Below are 16,415 nucleotides of genomic sequence, written 5' to 3' on the forward strand. Positions count from 1 at the left end.
CCACTGGTGCTTGAAGAGACACAGTAGGAAAATACTGAGACGCCAGCTGAGTGACCAAACCAGACAGCTCAGCTTTATGTGATCCGGGTTCTTCTTTTTTACAGTCTAATAAAGCTCCTTCTTCCCTCGAAGAAAGCTGCTTTTGCTGTGGTTGTTCCCAGGCCAGTGTCTGGCATGGGACATGACCAAGGATTTCAGTTGTCTCCCATGTCACTGCCTTCTCTGTGGTGCTTTTTCTCAGCCTCCACGAAGCTCGGAGGCAAGATTTGGGTTGCCCATGACCACTAAGGCGACTGGGCTGAGCTGAGCAAAGGGGTTCTGCAATGCTGCCACCAAAAGCTCAAGCCAGAGCATGGTCTCCTAAAACATGGGCCCCCTCTCAGACCAGGAGGGATTTTTACATCCTCCCATAGTGTGCATTTGGGATTCCTTCACCAAGTACCTTTTTGGAAGAAGTTGCACCTTGACATGGATTTTCTTGGCTACTTCATCATTAGTGTGGAGGGAGGATGGGCCCTGTAGACATACTGTCTTTCATTTTCAGATTGCACTTATTTTTGCTACAGCGCTTTCTACTAACTTGATTGCTTAGAAGTCAAAATCAACATAAAAATAGTCTCCCATCTCCTATGTTATTTTGTTCTTTTCAAGTTGGAAGAGTCTGACTGATTTCTTAAATGCTGCATGTAATCAAGAATGTTACATTTTCTTATGTAAATTATCTTTGTATATTACAATATGAACAGCCCATGGGAAAGAAATTCAGGGTACATTTCATTTCTTCCATTCTTCAAGGCAAAAAAAAAGAGTCTATTTATCTGCTAAGAAATACTCTGCTTATACAAGGGAAACCAATCATCAATATGAACTTAACAGCAGTTTAATGGCCACCTATAGGAACCCTGAAATGATCACATTCAATCATCACAAGAGGATGATGGCAAAAAATAATGGGGACCAGGAGTCCCTTTGGCAAGCGCAGCTGGAGTTTACAGTGACACTTTGGTGTATCATTAAACTGCTTGGTTCTGGTGGATCTAAAGGAAAATTTAAGCAGCATTAGGAAAATACTGGGACTAGAAGTGCTGTCAGTGCAGCAAGTTATCACATGCCCAATCCAAAGTCTCAGGGACTATGAGAACCAGGAGGTGACCTTCTCCACCTTCTGGGATGGTCTGGAAGCTGCAGAGCTCAGCGTGGCGTGGACACTGTGAAACACTTTATCCTCTCAACACACAAAAGATCGGACCAGATGCTTTCTTCTCACCCACATCACCGAGGAGATGATTTTGCGCGGCTGTCACAATAAATTACAGATTCACATGAAGCCTGCTGCTGTGGATGCTTCAGTTCCTTGTCTTCTTCCTACAGGACTATCTTAGGGAAGGGAGGTTTATGTGCCAGTCTCGTCGACAGTTTACTTGGCCAATGCCCAAAAGGCAACGCAGAAAATGAGAAACTATCAAACCATCTGCTTCATACTTCTGCTTACTTAGGACAATATATCATTATGCAATCTAGGCCTAAGAAACAGAAAGAAAAAATACAAAATATGCTGGACAACCTTTGGGGAGAGTAACTTTATAGAAGTCTAGTAAGGGATGACGTCTAATGTTGCATCTTTCCCTCAGCTGGTTTACTTAGAAAGTCTCTTCTACTTAAACACACAAGCAGAGCAGGAAAAGATTTGCCTTGTTTCTGTAGGAAAGTAGATTACAAGATGCAAAGGTACCAGCTGTGGCTGAGGATGTCTCAGAGCCTCCAGCTTGTGATGCTGAGGGATAATCCTGGCAAAGTAACAGGTTATGTTCCCTGGGTCCGCAGCCACTGTCCAAGACACGGTAATGGGCCAGGTGTCCTCACCTTACTTACTTGTTATCTCTGAGTCTTCAATTAGTCTATCAAATTTGATCAAAATCAGCAAATAGATTCACAGGTTATTAGGGAGAACCACCAGATGGCAAGACCTAAGGCTATAGTGCACACAGTGTGTTTCCATAGGAAGCTGGGCTAAAAGAAAACACCAGTGTTTGTAAAATTACTAATGAAATTAATTCTTTATGAATGTTTGCTGGTTTCCTACAGAGAAGAAAAAAAAAAAGCTTTCATTTTTATTGGATGCTGTTCTTCAAAGATTGTCTCCCACTGGTAATACAGGAGGCAAACCTGTGCATTGTTTTGTGTAAAGAATTTTCTCCTTGAAATAATAGATATCTTGATTTAAAGACCCCAGTCCTCTGTAACCCTGCATACCCACCAAAGTAACAAGTTGCCCAAATTAATGTGAGAAAAATTTACCCATAAGCCCAAGAATATTAACCAAGAATTCCAGTGCTCTTGAAACTTGCAATAAGAGAAAGTGGAATTAGTAAAAGTATAAAAGCCAGAGCCCCCATTGAGGTCCATGTATTCTATGTTTATGCCACTACAGAGTGTGCTAGACAAATGTGTAGAGTTTGTAAAATCCTTTGGGTATCCCTGAAAAATGAAGTGGGGAAAGAAAGATTAGCTCCTCACACAAGGGCTTCATAAAACTACTGAACATTTCTGTCTTAATTGTGCTGCGTGCTGGAGTATAAGGGAAAGTTATCACAGCTGAATAAAATGCTAAGCTCTCCTAGCAGCGAAACACCTCCTTTAATGTAATAGCAGGAATAAACCTCTCACTCCTTAAAATATAGTTGACAAAAAAGGTTAATAACTCATAAAGGTTTTACATACAATGAAGAAAAAAAAAAAAAGTCAAAGCCTTTAAAGTTACTATGCATGAAATATTATAATCTAAATCAGCAGTTTAATTTGCACTTCTGCAGATCAGAGCTAGTATTCCCATTGTATGCAGCCATAATAAAACATACTGTTCCACTGACAACAGAATAAAGTATTGTGCATTTCCATCTGGTTTATTTCATTTTCTCACTTATAAAATATGCCTTTTGCTGCCTGTCAGTGCATTTACCCTCCTCAGTTGGAGGATAGAAAACCATACTTGACACAGTTCAGCAGAACTGAAAATATTAATCCTCTGAAAGCAAGGACCAAAATGCCTGTTTGTAACCTTAACTCATGGGGAACAGAACCATACGTTTAGAGTAATTATGGTGAACGATAATGAGGAAAATTGCTGAGGGTATGCCAAAGCAGGAATAACATAGAATGGTTAAGTGTCTGCAAACAAGTTAGGATGGAGTTCAGTGAAGTATTGAGGTGTGTGGAGTTAGGAGTCTCCAGTGGAGCTGTCTACCTATGAACTTCCATTAGAGTCTGGGGAGACCCATGGCTTGATTTAGTTCCCTAAGTGCAGGCGTTTAGTCCCACGGGGATCCACCAGACCAGAAGGGTATGGGTCTCCTGTAGGTCTCATCTCATATCTGCCAGCCCTGGATAGATGTCCTGAGTAATCAAGGGCACCTCAAACAGCCCTGGAAGCCTATGTTTATCTGAACAGCTCTTGCATTGGCTAGGTCTGATGGTGATGTAGGTACTTAGGTTGGGTGTAGGAGCCCGAATTGCTGACAGCTTCATTTAGGTACCTGCATTCTGGATACCAACACCACCCCGGTAGTCTGTCCAGGGAGAAAAGGCATGAGTTGGTTAAGTTTGTGTTTCTTTCTTCTGAAGGGCCATGTCAGGGAGGGGGTGCTGGAGCCCCCTGTACAATGAGAAATAATCTTTCCCTCTATGCTTCTGTATATATGTATATTTAGGTGATGCATTCAAATCTTTACTTTGGGAGAAGAAATCTACTGCTCCAAGTCCCATAAACTAGGAATCACCCCACTGGCTCCTGATCTCTCTTGCCTGCCCACGGGGCTTGGTCCCAGGCTGCAAATGAAAGGTTTGAGGTGGGAACCTGGGCTCATGGGATGCTGTGAGAAAGGTGCAGCCAGCCCTGGGGCCCCTCACAGCCACGTGTTTCTAGGAACAAAGCATCTTCTCATGGCTGGAGAAGAAGGCACGTAGAGCAGGACCTAAGCCTTTCATAAAGAAAACACTTCCAACAGCAATATTTCCTTCCAGGACAGTCTCTGTTTGAGCAAAAATCCAAGGGGATTCCCTGGGGACCCAGAGATCTTCCTCAATAAAGAAGAGGTGATCGCAGCTCTCCAGGCAGCTGATGCAGTGTTGGCACGGCATAACAAACCCTATATTTTGGGCTCCCTTTGGGCCTGTTCAAGAACTATCTGTATCTTGGGCTTCAGATATCAAAAGATACAATATTAGACTTAGTTGCAGTGGTTGAAAATGGGTTAAGAGCCAACTGAGCTTCAAGCTATAGTAAATTTGGCCTCTGGCTGATACCTGAGCAAGCAGATTCACTCATGCAAATGATCCATTTTTGGTGAAATGCTCTGCCTATTAGTGCTTCTTCTGCTGAAAATCTGTTTCAGAGTTGTGCTGGCATTTAGGCCCAGTTTTAAATTTTACTGTCCCAAGGGTTTGTGAGTGAGATGTGACATTATTTGTTTGGGCCACATGAGTATCTCAAGTCTCACCAGATGGCACTATTCTCAAAGATTGACTCTGGACAGCACAGGGGAGGACCAGGTGTCCAAGCAAGAGGTGTAGAGGTGTTCCTATGGAGAGCAGAGCAAGTTCCTAATACTTGACTGGTGAGCTGCAGCTCCTGGTGCACAACTTTAGTGTGCCCTAAATGAGACTCCATTTAAAACTGTGGGAAGATGTTGAAACTAAGTCGTGTTTTCTTGCACGTGTGGTGGGCTCCGAGTGCCTCCAGCACAGCCTTTGGGGAAACACCATGTCCTATGTGTTGAGCACACCAGATGGCAATGTGATTCACAAGGTATCTTGTGGTTTTCATACTATCTCATTGGGACAGCAGTTCCAGAAATCCTCCTCAGCTGAAATGAGTAGTAAGACTCACGTAGGTGGGATGTGAGGAGCTGTGGCCTAGTGCTCTACTCACAGCCATGCCCCATGGGGTTAATGGTTATGCGATGGAGCCGTGGTTGCAACCAGCCACATCCAGATGCCCCTTTAACCGAATTAGGAAATGAGGGGAAGGCTGAGCAGGCTGGGATGGGACTGAGTAAATACGGTGCTGAGGAGCAGAGTGACGCTGAAACACCAGTGCTTGTCTGACATCAGATGGCTGAGCACCCTGTGCTGCCCCAGCCCTGTGTGGGAGTCCCCTCTGCAACAAGAGTTTGCTCACAGGCTTCATTCATGTTCCCGTGGCACAAACTGAACAGCTGTCTCAAGAGCGCCAATTATCAGGAAGAAAAACTCAGTCATTTTACAGTTCAGCAGGATCCTTAATTTGTACTGAGAAATAAGGAGTGGGAAGAAGGAAAAGGAGAAGGAGCAGAAGTGATGGGGACACGAAGCAGAGGTGTTGGGTATATTGCTGTTTGTACTGTGCTGTTCTGCTCTGTATCTGCTTCTGGTTTGCTTTTTGGTTTAGTTTGAGAGTAAATAGAAGACTGAAATACACGATGGTGCTCATATATCTTGGTATCTTATTATTCACAGGTGGAAAAGAGTAGAGCAGCGAAGAAGAACGTATTTGAGATGTATGCTAGTGACTGCAAGAAGCACAGTCAAAGCTACTTCTAAGGGATATCAGATTTGATATAGACTTTGACTAAGGTCCCCAACAGGAACCCAGCACACAAAGATTATTTCAATATGCTTTTGTTATGAGGCAGAATAGAACCGGATTATTCAGTATTTTCTGTTAGCCTTCAGAGTGTGCGTATGAGGCCTGAAGTGTTGATTTGCAGTAACCTGTATGCTCCATGACATTTCTTTGAATTACAGTTGGGGTCACAGGATCCTCAGATCTAAGACCAGGACTTAGTGCACAGTGAGAATTAGCTAAGAATAATTTAGGACTAGAGTTTTCATCACCTGTAGCCAAATTATAATAGCTAAGAAAGCATGTCACAAGATGGACTTAATATCTCTGAGGGGTAGGAAAGGTGTACCAAAGACAGAGCGTCATGCTTGTTGGCTGTACTTAGCTCTCTGTATTAGGAAGATGTGAGCAGTAATTGAAAGAAAAGGTCTTTGTCCTTTTTGGAGTCTGCTTGGCTCAAACTCTGCCTGTTTGTAACAGGTATGTACTTGATATCAGCCTGAATCATAGAAAAAGGATATTTGATTGTTTGTTTTTAATTCTACCATTCTGTGCGTTCAGGTGTTAGAGTGGAGCAACTGTTTTGGAAGACGTCCACAAGGGTGATCCCACCTGGTGGGTCACTCTCTGAAGCTTAAGGTCATTTTAGTGATTTTTTTCCTCTCAGTTCAGTGGTTGTCTCAGGTTACTTACAGTCTAACATTTAATATTTCATTTCCAGGAAGGTTCACCCATGCTTCAGCTGATCTTTTGGCCATTAATTTCTGCTGCAGGAGATATTGATTAACAATGCTGTTCTTTCATGTATGCAAAAGAGCAAAGCCTGTTCTGCACAGAGCCCTTGCTGGGACAGCAGCAAATGAGTGAAGACACACACACATACGAGTTTAGCTGTTGCCATCTGATGGGTGATATCTAATGATCCAGGTAGGGCATGGATCCAGGTCCCACTTCTACTGGACCTTTTGGCTGGGAATCAGGTCCAAATTGCAGATACTGAAATGTTGCTGTTGAGATGTCCTGGTTGTCACTGAAAGACCCTCTTTGTCTACAGAATTTACTTTGTGAGGGGGAGAGAAGCTAGTGAAGAAATGCTGAAGAGGAAGAAATCATATAACCTGCTGCTGCAACTCTATGAATTAATGGCAAGAGCTGGAATGTCAAAAATTTATACCCAAAGGTTTCACCACAGCACTGCCCCATAGTGTTTATTGTGCCGTTTGCTGCACTTGCATCACCAAAACCTCTTGTCTAGTAAAACAATATTTTCTTTAAAGTTCAGGAAGTATTTGATTAAGTAGTATTCTTTCCATCATCAGTGTTTTCCAGCTGTAGTGTCGAACAGAGAGCTATAGTGGGACCATACAATGCATGAAAACATTCTGGAAAGAAGTAAGGGTCCCTGGAGGAAGGGATGAAGCAAACTGAGAGAAGGAAAAGCCTTCCCACAACTCAAGGCAACCCATTTGCAAAGAGGGAAATATCTCATTGGGGAAGAAGAACAAGAGACTTGTCCAGAAAAAGAAAAGACTTTCTTAATGAACAGGATCGTATCTATCTGGACTGTCTATATTTAAAAATTACTTTCTGAACTTCAGATGAGGAGCATCAGAGCCATCCCACAAGAAAAAAGTATTTTGATAGAAGCTGCTTCTAGCTGAAGTATCGTACTAGCTAGATACTTGTTTTTATCATCAAACAAGCAGGATTACTGGGATGAATTTGGCTCAAGGTCTCACAGAGAAAACACTGTGACTCAGTGAAGTGTTCTACAACTAAACAGAAACTAAACATCCTTCTCTAAATTTCAGTACAATTTCAGCTGAAAAATAGAGACAACTAATGTCAGTAAGGTACCTCTTTCATATCCTGCAGTATCAGGGGCTGAGCTACACTAAATGTGTTTACAGTGTGTATAATTAAAACATTGCACATTTTCACAGAGAAGTTCAACTGACCGCAATTTCAAAGACTAGGAACATAAATCCACATTAAAATACCTACTATAAAGACAAGCCTGATTTCAAATCCATTTATCCACCACTTCTTCCCAATGACTTTAGTAGGAGCAACCCATTTAAAAGTCCGGCTAAAAGCAAGCTTTCAGGTAGATTTAGGATGGCAGATTTACTTTTGAAAACTGTCTAATCTTGGCTGCATCTGTGCTCAGTTTTAGCTCCATCACTTGTTTTTGTTCAAATAACACAAGGTACAGTAGCACTTTCAGTGGGTGCCAAATTTAAAGATACAACTGTAATGACATAATCTAAGCATGTGTCTAACATTTAGTGTAAGTGCTGTTTGCATCATCTAGCCGGCTTCCCTAAACCAGGAGGGGAGCCAGTGAGGGTCATATAACCCACAGAAGGGTGTTCTTCAGAAAAAAACAGCATGAAAACGAAGCAAAGCATCACTTGTGGCTCATACCCTGCCAGGAACCCAGTGACTTCTTCCAGCTCCACCCAGCATCACTTGACTTTCCATCAATACTTTCAAACTCTGTGAAATTACATCACTGCAGGTGTCCAATGGGTCACAGTTACCAGTGGGCATAAGAGACCTACCTGCCATAAGGACTAAGGTTCTGCAAGTATCGCAGGTCTCTGTTATAAAGGTGTACAAATGGTAAGTTTTCCATTAGCATGACCACAATTACTGGACATCTTTGGGGCTTTATTTTTTTGATGGTAGAAGATGGTAAAAGCAGGAATATTAACAGGAGTCATACCAAGTAAAAAGATGATCTTATCAATTTCGGTTTTCATCTACCAATCAGATCTTGCTCTAGTAACAGAACAGATCTAAACTAGTATCAGAATTGACAGTCATTAGTTCTGCACTCTTAGAGATGTCTGCAGAAACCCAATGACTATTATTTTGATGACAATTGAAAGTGTTTTCAGACTTGTGGAACGAAATTATATAATTTAGTAATTTTCTGTGAGATAATAGTAATGTCCTAATTGAAAAATGTACTCTGATACAATTATCCTACATCCTTATAAGCCTGCCTCAGGAGCACAGTAAAAGAACAAATGGGAATATTTTTACCATATCATGTGAGGAAAAGCTCTCAAAGTTTTATGTGTATCACTCAATGCGTGTTCAGGAGAGAGAAGCCTCGTAAAAGCCAAATGTTTTCTGATTTGGTCTCTAACCTCTTGGGCAGGATCCAAAGGAAGCTTTAGCCACATAAGTCAGAGACAGACTTAAAGGTGGAACTCATGCATACAAATGGGTGCCCCATGCCCTGGTGTGCATTGGGATATCTCCCCTGGCTTCCTCCTGCAGCTCCCCAAGGACATAGGTCTCCTATGTACTATCTTCTGCCAGACCATCTGCAGATAGGTTATATGTTCCTGAGTGTCTAGAATGGCACTGGATGCCTTTGTTTAGGCATCTGGATTGCTTCCTCCACGTCAGAGTCAAACTTGTTATCCTAAGGAGTTCTCCGTTTGAAGCCTGGCACGTCAGGAGGGAAGAGGAAATGACTCCTCATTTTTCTGTGCCCCAGGTTGTTGCCCTGGGCTGCTGCTCCTCTGTCTCCCATGTTTTCAAGAATGAGTCTGCTCTGCTTTTGCAAAGAAACCAGTCTGAAATTGCTGTGCGGGTGTGTTTTCCTCCAGAACAGCCTCAAGCCCCGGATCCAGGGGGAAAGGCAGGACAGGATGTGGTCACCTGTGGTTTCCCTGTGGGTTAGCTCTAGGAGATCCCATTTCTGCACACAGGTTTCTGTCAAACTGTGCATGCTACAGCCACACATTAGCTCTGGCTCTTCGACTCTGGTGAAGCACAAACACTGATTTGTAAGCTCCTATATCTTCCATGTGGAGCTGGTTTGGGGAAGATCATAGAATCATAGAATAGTTTGGATTGGAAGAGACCTTCAAAGGTCACCTAGTCCAATCCCCCTGCAACGAGCAGGGACATTTTCAACTAGATCAGGTTGCTCAGAGCCCCGTCCAGCCTGTCCTTGAATTTCTCCAGGGATGCAGCATCTACCACCTCTCTGGGCAACCTGGGACAGTGTTTTACCACCCTCATATAAAGTTTCTTCTGTATATCTAGTCTGAATCTCCCCTCCTTTAGTTTAAAGCTGTTACCCTTTGTCCTGTCGCTGAGGGCCATGCTAAAAGGTCTGTCCCCATATTTCTTATACGCCCTCTCTAAGTATTGAAAGGCCACAATAAGGTGTTCCCAGAGCTTTCTCTTTTCCAGGCTGAACAACCCCAGCTCTCTCAGCCTGTCCTCACAGCAGAGCTCTTCCAGCCCTCTGATCATTTTCATGTCCCTCCTCTGGCCCCTCTCCAACAGGTCCATGTCTTTCCTGTACTGAGGCTCCAGAGCTGGACACAGGACTCCAGTGGGGTCTCACCAGAGCAGAGCAGAGGGGCAGAATCACCTCCCTCGATCTGCTGTCCATGCTCCTTTTGGTGCAGCAAGGAGTGTATAACCCAAAAGCTACCTCATGTTGCTAAGAGTAACAATGAGAAGAGTTAAAGTCCTTATGGCTTCCCGCCACCTGCAGCAGTAGAGATGTGCATGACTTACCTAGACTACAGTGGACCTCACATAAAATATCAGTAATAAGTTCCAGGCTGATGAGCATGGCAAAGTTAGCTAAGTAGAAGCAACAAAACCTTCGCTTTAAAGAAGAAACAGTGCATTTGAAGTTGTTAATGGGCTGATAGCTGCTGCTGAGGCTTACAGGGACGGCTGGAACTGAACTGCCATTGGCCTAATTGCTGCCAACCACAATACTGGAGAGCAGAAAAGAGCAACATGTCCTATTTACTGACATTTCTGCTGTGAATGAAGAGGAACTGCCAGCCCAGGGCCTCACAGAAAGCACAGGGAGAGTGAAGCCATGTCAGGAACCCCTCTGGTGGAGGAGAAATGGCTGTTCAGCAGTTCCTCTGACATGCAAGTAATAAAAAGGTTTCTGGCAATTAGTTTTAGGCACATTTACCTAATTTTTCTGGCTTTCTGTGTGCACAGGGTAATACCATGAACCCCTTTGAATGAGAGAAACCATCTGGGTGTGCACACTACTTGTTGGGATCCTTCTCACACCAAACAGGGACAAACCGGTGGGCCCAAGAGCCCCATGAGAGTGAAGCTGAAGATGCTTGCCTTCCTCTTTCATCCCCTCTGACCTCCCAGGGAATCCCCAGCTGTAGGAGGAGGATTCAGGAGCCAAGAAGCAGCATGAGGAGGAAATAGCAAAACCAAAATTCTTCTGTATTCACCCAAAGTCCTCATGCAGATGTCACCCCCCTGTTTGCCACCCACAGGAGCTCGTTCCAGTTGCTGTGAAGGCGCCATCCACCCTCTGGTCTGTGCAGTGATTGCAGAGATCAGAAGTCACCATGGCTGTACCCAGAATCACAGAATCACAGAATGTCAGGGATTGGAAGGGACCCCGAAGGATCATCTAGTCCAATTCCCCTGCTAGAGCAGGAACACGCAGATGAGGTTACATAGGAAGGCGTCCAGGCGAGTTTTGAATGTCTCCAGAGAAGGAGACTCCACAGCCTCCCTGGGCAGCCTGTCCCAGTGCTCTGGCACCCTCACCGTGAAGAAGTTTCTTCTTATATGCTGAGGAAGAGGATGGGGCATGTTCCTGCCAGCATGCAGCTCAGATTTTGGAGAGGGGGAAGCCTAGGAAGCGGAAAGTCCGTGTCTGCAGCACAGCAAAGTTGTGATGACAATGTCACATGCTGGTGGGTACAGGGGCCTGAAGGGCAGCATGTTAGCCAGGGTGTGTGGGAAGTCTTGCAGCTTGAGCTGTCTGTCCATCCTGTCATCATGCCCTGGAGCCATCATGCAGGCATGGGGCTCGCCTGCCTTCTCGATCCTCACGCAGAAGGGATGCCTATTGCCATGAGCTGCCCTGCATCTGCTACCCTTGGGGCCTTTCCTGATGGTACAGCGAAGGATAGGCAGGCTCATAATATATTAATAAGCAAGATCTTTTTATTTATAAGGCAACCTGCTCCCTGCTCTGGAGCTGGAGGCACTGTGCAATAAGCCATAATAAATCTAATGAAACAGTATAAATAAGTAACCAGCTTTAATCCTTGCTGTACAATCATTGGGCAGATTAGTGAACAGGAAATTAGGTTTTTGTTTTCTCTTCATTGTTCAAGTTTCTTGTGATTCTGGAAGCTGTACTTTTTTTTTGGGGGGGGGAGTGGGGTCTGTGAAGGGGCAAGAGACACAGCCAAAGGTCAAAGAGATGAGAGTGCCTCGAGCACCAGAGGGGAAAGGTCAGAGGAGTCTGCCCGTCAGACTGGGGCTCACTGACTGGGGCTGGGGTGAGTGGCACAGTGCCAAAGGCTGGTCCTGGCACAGCCTCTCACCCCTCCCCAAACCAGCAGCACCTGCAGACACAGGGGGAGATGACTTAGACTAGTCCCGGCCTTTGCCCTGCACGGCACAGGTCGACTTTTATGCCATTGCGTTTCATGCTGGCTGAGTTCTGGGCACGGATTTCAAGCTGGCTATGACATAGGTTTGTGTGACGTCATCGCTGGCATCCATTGCTCCCCTCTCTGTTGGGCCGCAGGGCGAGGTGTGAGGGGCCAGGCTGGGTCTCTGCCCCCTCCATCAGCAACGAGCAGCGAACCGGAGCTGCCATTGCCAGATGATGTCCTGCTCATCGTGCTGCACCTCCCGCCAGCAGAAGCTTACCGAGAAGCTGCAGGCTAAGAAAGCCTTTCAGGAGAAGATTCGCAGTTTTCAGGAATCAATGAAGAGCTTTCGAGAGAAGATCAACAGCTTTCGGGAAAAAGTCAGAGATTTCAAGATGGCCATCCAAGCCTTCTGGGAGGAGGAAAAGCCAATCTGGGAGGCGGAAACTGCCTTTCGTGAGGAAGAAAAGGCCATTCAGGAGGAAGCAGAAGCCTTCTGGAGATTGTATTGTGACTTCTGGAAGGACTGCCATGCTTTCTGGAAAAAGGGTAAGGATTTCTGGAAAGAAAATGAGCTCTTCTACGGGAAAGACAAAGTCCTTATGCATGAGAACAGAGTCCTATGGGCAGAAGAAGCAGCTCTGTGGGAAGACCAAGTAGCTCTCCTGAAAGAGGACAGAGCTCTCTGGGAAGATGAGAAGGCCCTCCAGGAAGACAAAAAAATCCTCAAGGAGTATGAAATGTTGATCTGGGAGGAAGCCTTTGGTCCCGAGAGACTAGATATCTCCAGGGATGCCACTGTCCACAGGGGAAAAGCATAAATTGTTCTGCTAGACTCAAAACCATGTGGAAAGCCATGTATACTGATGTGCATACTTCATTTTTTTTGCTTTAAAGCCATTGTGTTTATGTTTTCAGGACATTATTTATTCTTTTGAAGCCCTGTAAATGGGGTAAACTTCTGGTTTTCTGTCCTGTCACCAGGAGGCATGTGGGTGGTAAAGCCACAAGAAGCTGGGGGCTTAGTAGTTGAGATCATCTTGTGGAGCTCACAATATCTCACCTATTCTGTGATATTGTTATATCAACAGAGTCAGTGCCAAAATAAGGCACTGATAAATCAGAACTTTCAGATCATCCATATTTAAGAGTCACAGTTAACACAGAATCACAGAATGTTAGGGATTAGAAGGGGCCTCGAAAGGTCATCCAGTCCAATCCCCCTGCTGGAGCAGGAACACCCAGATGAGGTTACAAAGGAATGTGTTCAGGCGGGTTTTGAATGTCTCCAGAGTAGGAGACTCCACAACCTCCCTGGGCAGCCTGTTCCAGTGCTCTGGCACCCTCAGAAGAAGTTTCTTCTCATATTTAAGTGCAACCTCCTGTGTTCCAGTTTGCACCCATTGCCCCATGTCCTATCCTTGTTTGTCACCAAGAAGACCCTGGCTCCATCCCTGTGACACTCACCCTTTACATATTTATAAACATTAATGAGGTCACCCCTGAGTCTCCTCCAGGCTAAAGAGACCCAGCTCCCTCAGCCTTTCCTCATAAGGGAGATGCTCCACTCCCTTAATCATCTTTATTGCCCTGCACTGGACTCTCTCCAGCAGCTCCATGCCCTTCTTGAACTGAGGGGCCCAGAACTGGGCACAGTATTCCAGATGGCGTCTCACCAGGGTGGAGCAGAGGGGAAGGAGAACCTCTCTCGACCTGCTAACCACCCCCCTTCTACTACACCCCAGGATGCCATTGGCCTTCCTGGCCACAAGGGCACAGTGCTGGCTCATGGTCATCCTGTTGTCCAACTGGACCTCCAGGTCCCTTTCCCCTACACTGCTCTCCAACAGGTCATTCACCAGCTTATACTGGAACCCGGGGTTGTTCCTACCCAGATGCAAGACTCTACACTTTCCCTTGTTACATTTCATTAAATTTTTCCCTGCGCAACTCTCCAGCCTGTCCAGGTCTCGCTGGATGGCAGCACAGCTTCTGGCATGTCAGCCACTCCTCCCAGTCCTGGGTCTTAATGAGAAAATTCATGCTGTTCCACCAGGTTTGCGCTTTGACTTCCCATGAAACATCCCACTGCTCTTGGGAGCGTGATGGGAACGTGTACCCGCTCAGGTGAGCCCCTGCATCCCTGTCTGGTTGGGAGCAGCTTTGGCACCAGCCTTGCTGGCATGGGCAGAGATTGCGGAGAGAATTGGGGGGGATTGCAGAAGTCAGCAGCATGTGGGAAAAGGTGCAAGCTGGAGGGAAAGTTGGCAGCAAGTCCCTCAGCAAGGGAGAAATAAATTTAGCAGTGTGAGTATGTATGTATGTAAGAGCAAGAGAGGATGCACACAGGGACTGGGATTGTTTTTCACCAACTGAGCTGTTGCCAGTGGCATATACAGGACCCTCTAACAGAAAATCCTCAATAACTGCAGTGCAACATATTTAGCAATATTTTACATTATGAGAGTACAGAGCACAGGCATTGCAGTTTTTCTTTCCTTTTGATGAACTGAACTCAGATACTTCACATTTTTGAAGCTGGCCAAGAGGCAAATCTATATTTGACATCCAGGAGTGTGGGATGCAAGAGCAAGAATGTAAAGTACTCACCTGAGTCCAACCAGGCATTGAATTTTTCTCTGATATGGTAGCATTAGTAACTCGTTCTTTTTCAATATGAGGTTTTAACACTGAAAAGACTCAGGGACACAATGTAAGAAGCCTTTACAATTGCTGTTGAAGAATCTGATGACTTCTGCAGCTGGCAGGCATACTTAGGCTGTCACTCAAGCCTATCACTCAAGTTCAGTCCTTTGTGATCTGATGTAGGATAAGGCTGCCTGCCCTGTTTAATTTTGCTCAAGACAAATTATACACTCTGTCTTTCCTGAAAAATTCATGAATATTTATTGCTCAATGAATAACCAGCCCATAAAAAATCCAGCTGATTCAGCCAGGGTAGGAATGTTTTTCAACCTTTTCAAATATTATTATATTATTACCATGTAAGCCAGAGATGAAAATGACCCATTAGACCATTCAGTGCAACTTCCTGTGAATTGAGGCCTCTTACGCATTAGCGCTTTATCACTAGATGCTATAGAGAGAACCTTTCAGAAAATAACAGTATGCACAAAGCAGTTGTCACTTAATATATTTTAATGTCAGAAGCCAAGAATTTATCTCAGTTATTCAAATTCACATGTCAAATTAACATAGATTTAAACTAAAATTAGGGATTCTTTCTCTTGCAAAGTACTTGAACCACATGAAATGCTCTTAGGAAAACTCCCAGTCATTTCTTCTGGTGAGAGTGCTGTCAGTATAATACAATGGTTGTGAAATTTAAGTCGTTACACAACACAGCACAAAGGAGACAGAAGCTTAGCCGGAGAAAAGCAACTACCAATATGGTTTCAGCCTGCCGATGGTAGTGCCAGCCACCTGGTAGCTTCAGAGTAACCCTTGCTTGGGTGGCATTGCTGGAGAGACACCACATGCAAAAGGCTTATTGGGGTGGGTATTGAAGTGGGAAGTTAGAGGCCACCTGCTCTGCAGCCAGCAGCTCTGGTCTCTGCGAACTCTTTGGAGTGGTAAAGTAGTGAGGGGAACAAAGAACTTCACTACGGTAAGGAAAAGCGCCGTTACCTTTATCTCCTCTGCAACATGCACACAGAGGTTTTCAAGGTGTGAAATTCAGAGTGAAAAAACTACATAAATACACTTCTCTTGGAAAAGCACATCTGCTGATCTGGCATAGGTTGGTTGTAGGTACCAGGAAAGAATTGTGTGTGTCTGGAGAACTGAAGATGTTTGAAGCATGGACTCACCTAATTAATTCACAATGGAAGGACTTAAAGAAACTGCCAAGCCCACCTGTGCCTCAAAAGCAGCTGCACCTGTAATGCTCGGTGCAAACACTTGTCTAAGCTGTTTGGCTTGTTTGGTTCCCAGCACTAGTGTTGCACAACCATCGCTTTCTCTCTAGGGATTTGCTTATATTAATTTTTTAATGGTGTCTGAGGTGAATCTTCTTAATTTCAATTTTGACTTCTTGTCCGTAGCCCTATCTAGAGTGGACACTGGGAACAGCCCTTCCATTTACCTTGTATTTATCTGTCTGATGCTTGGTACTGCCTTCTCTACCCAAGTCTCCCTAGACTAACCCACCCCATCTCCTTCTGGCCTCCTTCATTGACCAAGTGCTTTAGGTATCTAGAAGGCTTATGTCCACCCTTCTGGCTCTCCCTCGGAAAGACTGAAAAATCGATACGATTTGCAGCATCCAGATGCAATTGTTGAAGATGCTGAAAGTCCAGGTCACAGACCTTGTTTTGCAGAGGAGATTCAGCCAGGAGTGACGCAGCTGAGCCCTTTGGACACGGAACATCAGTGCCGAGTTG

Source organism: Nesoenas mayeri (genome assembly GCF_963082525.1).
Source record: "Nesoenas mayeri genome assembly, chromosome: 1".
Classification (NCBI taxonomy): domain Eukaryota; kingdom Metazoa; phylum Chordata; class Aves; order Columbiformes; family Columbidae; genus Nesoenas; species Nesoenas mayeri.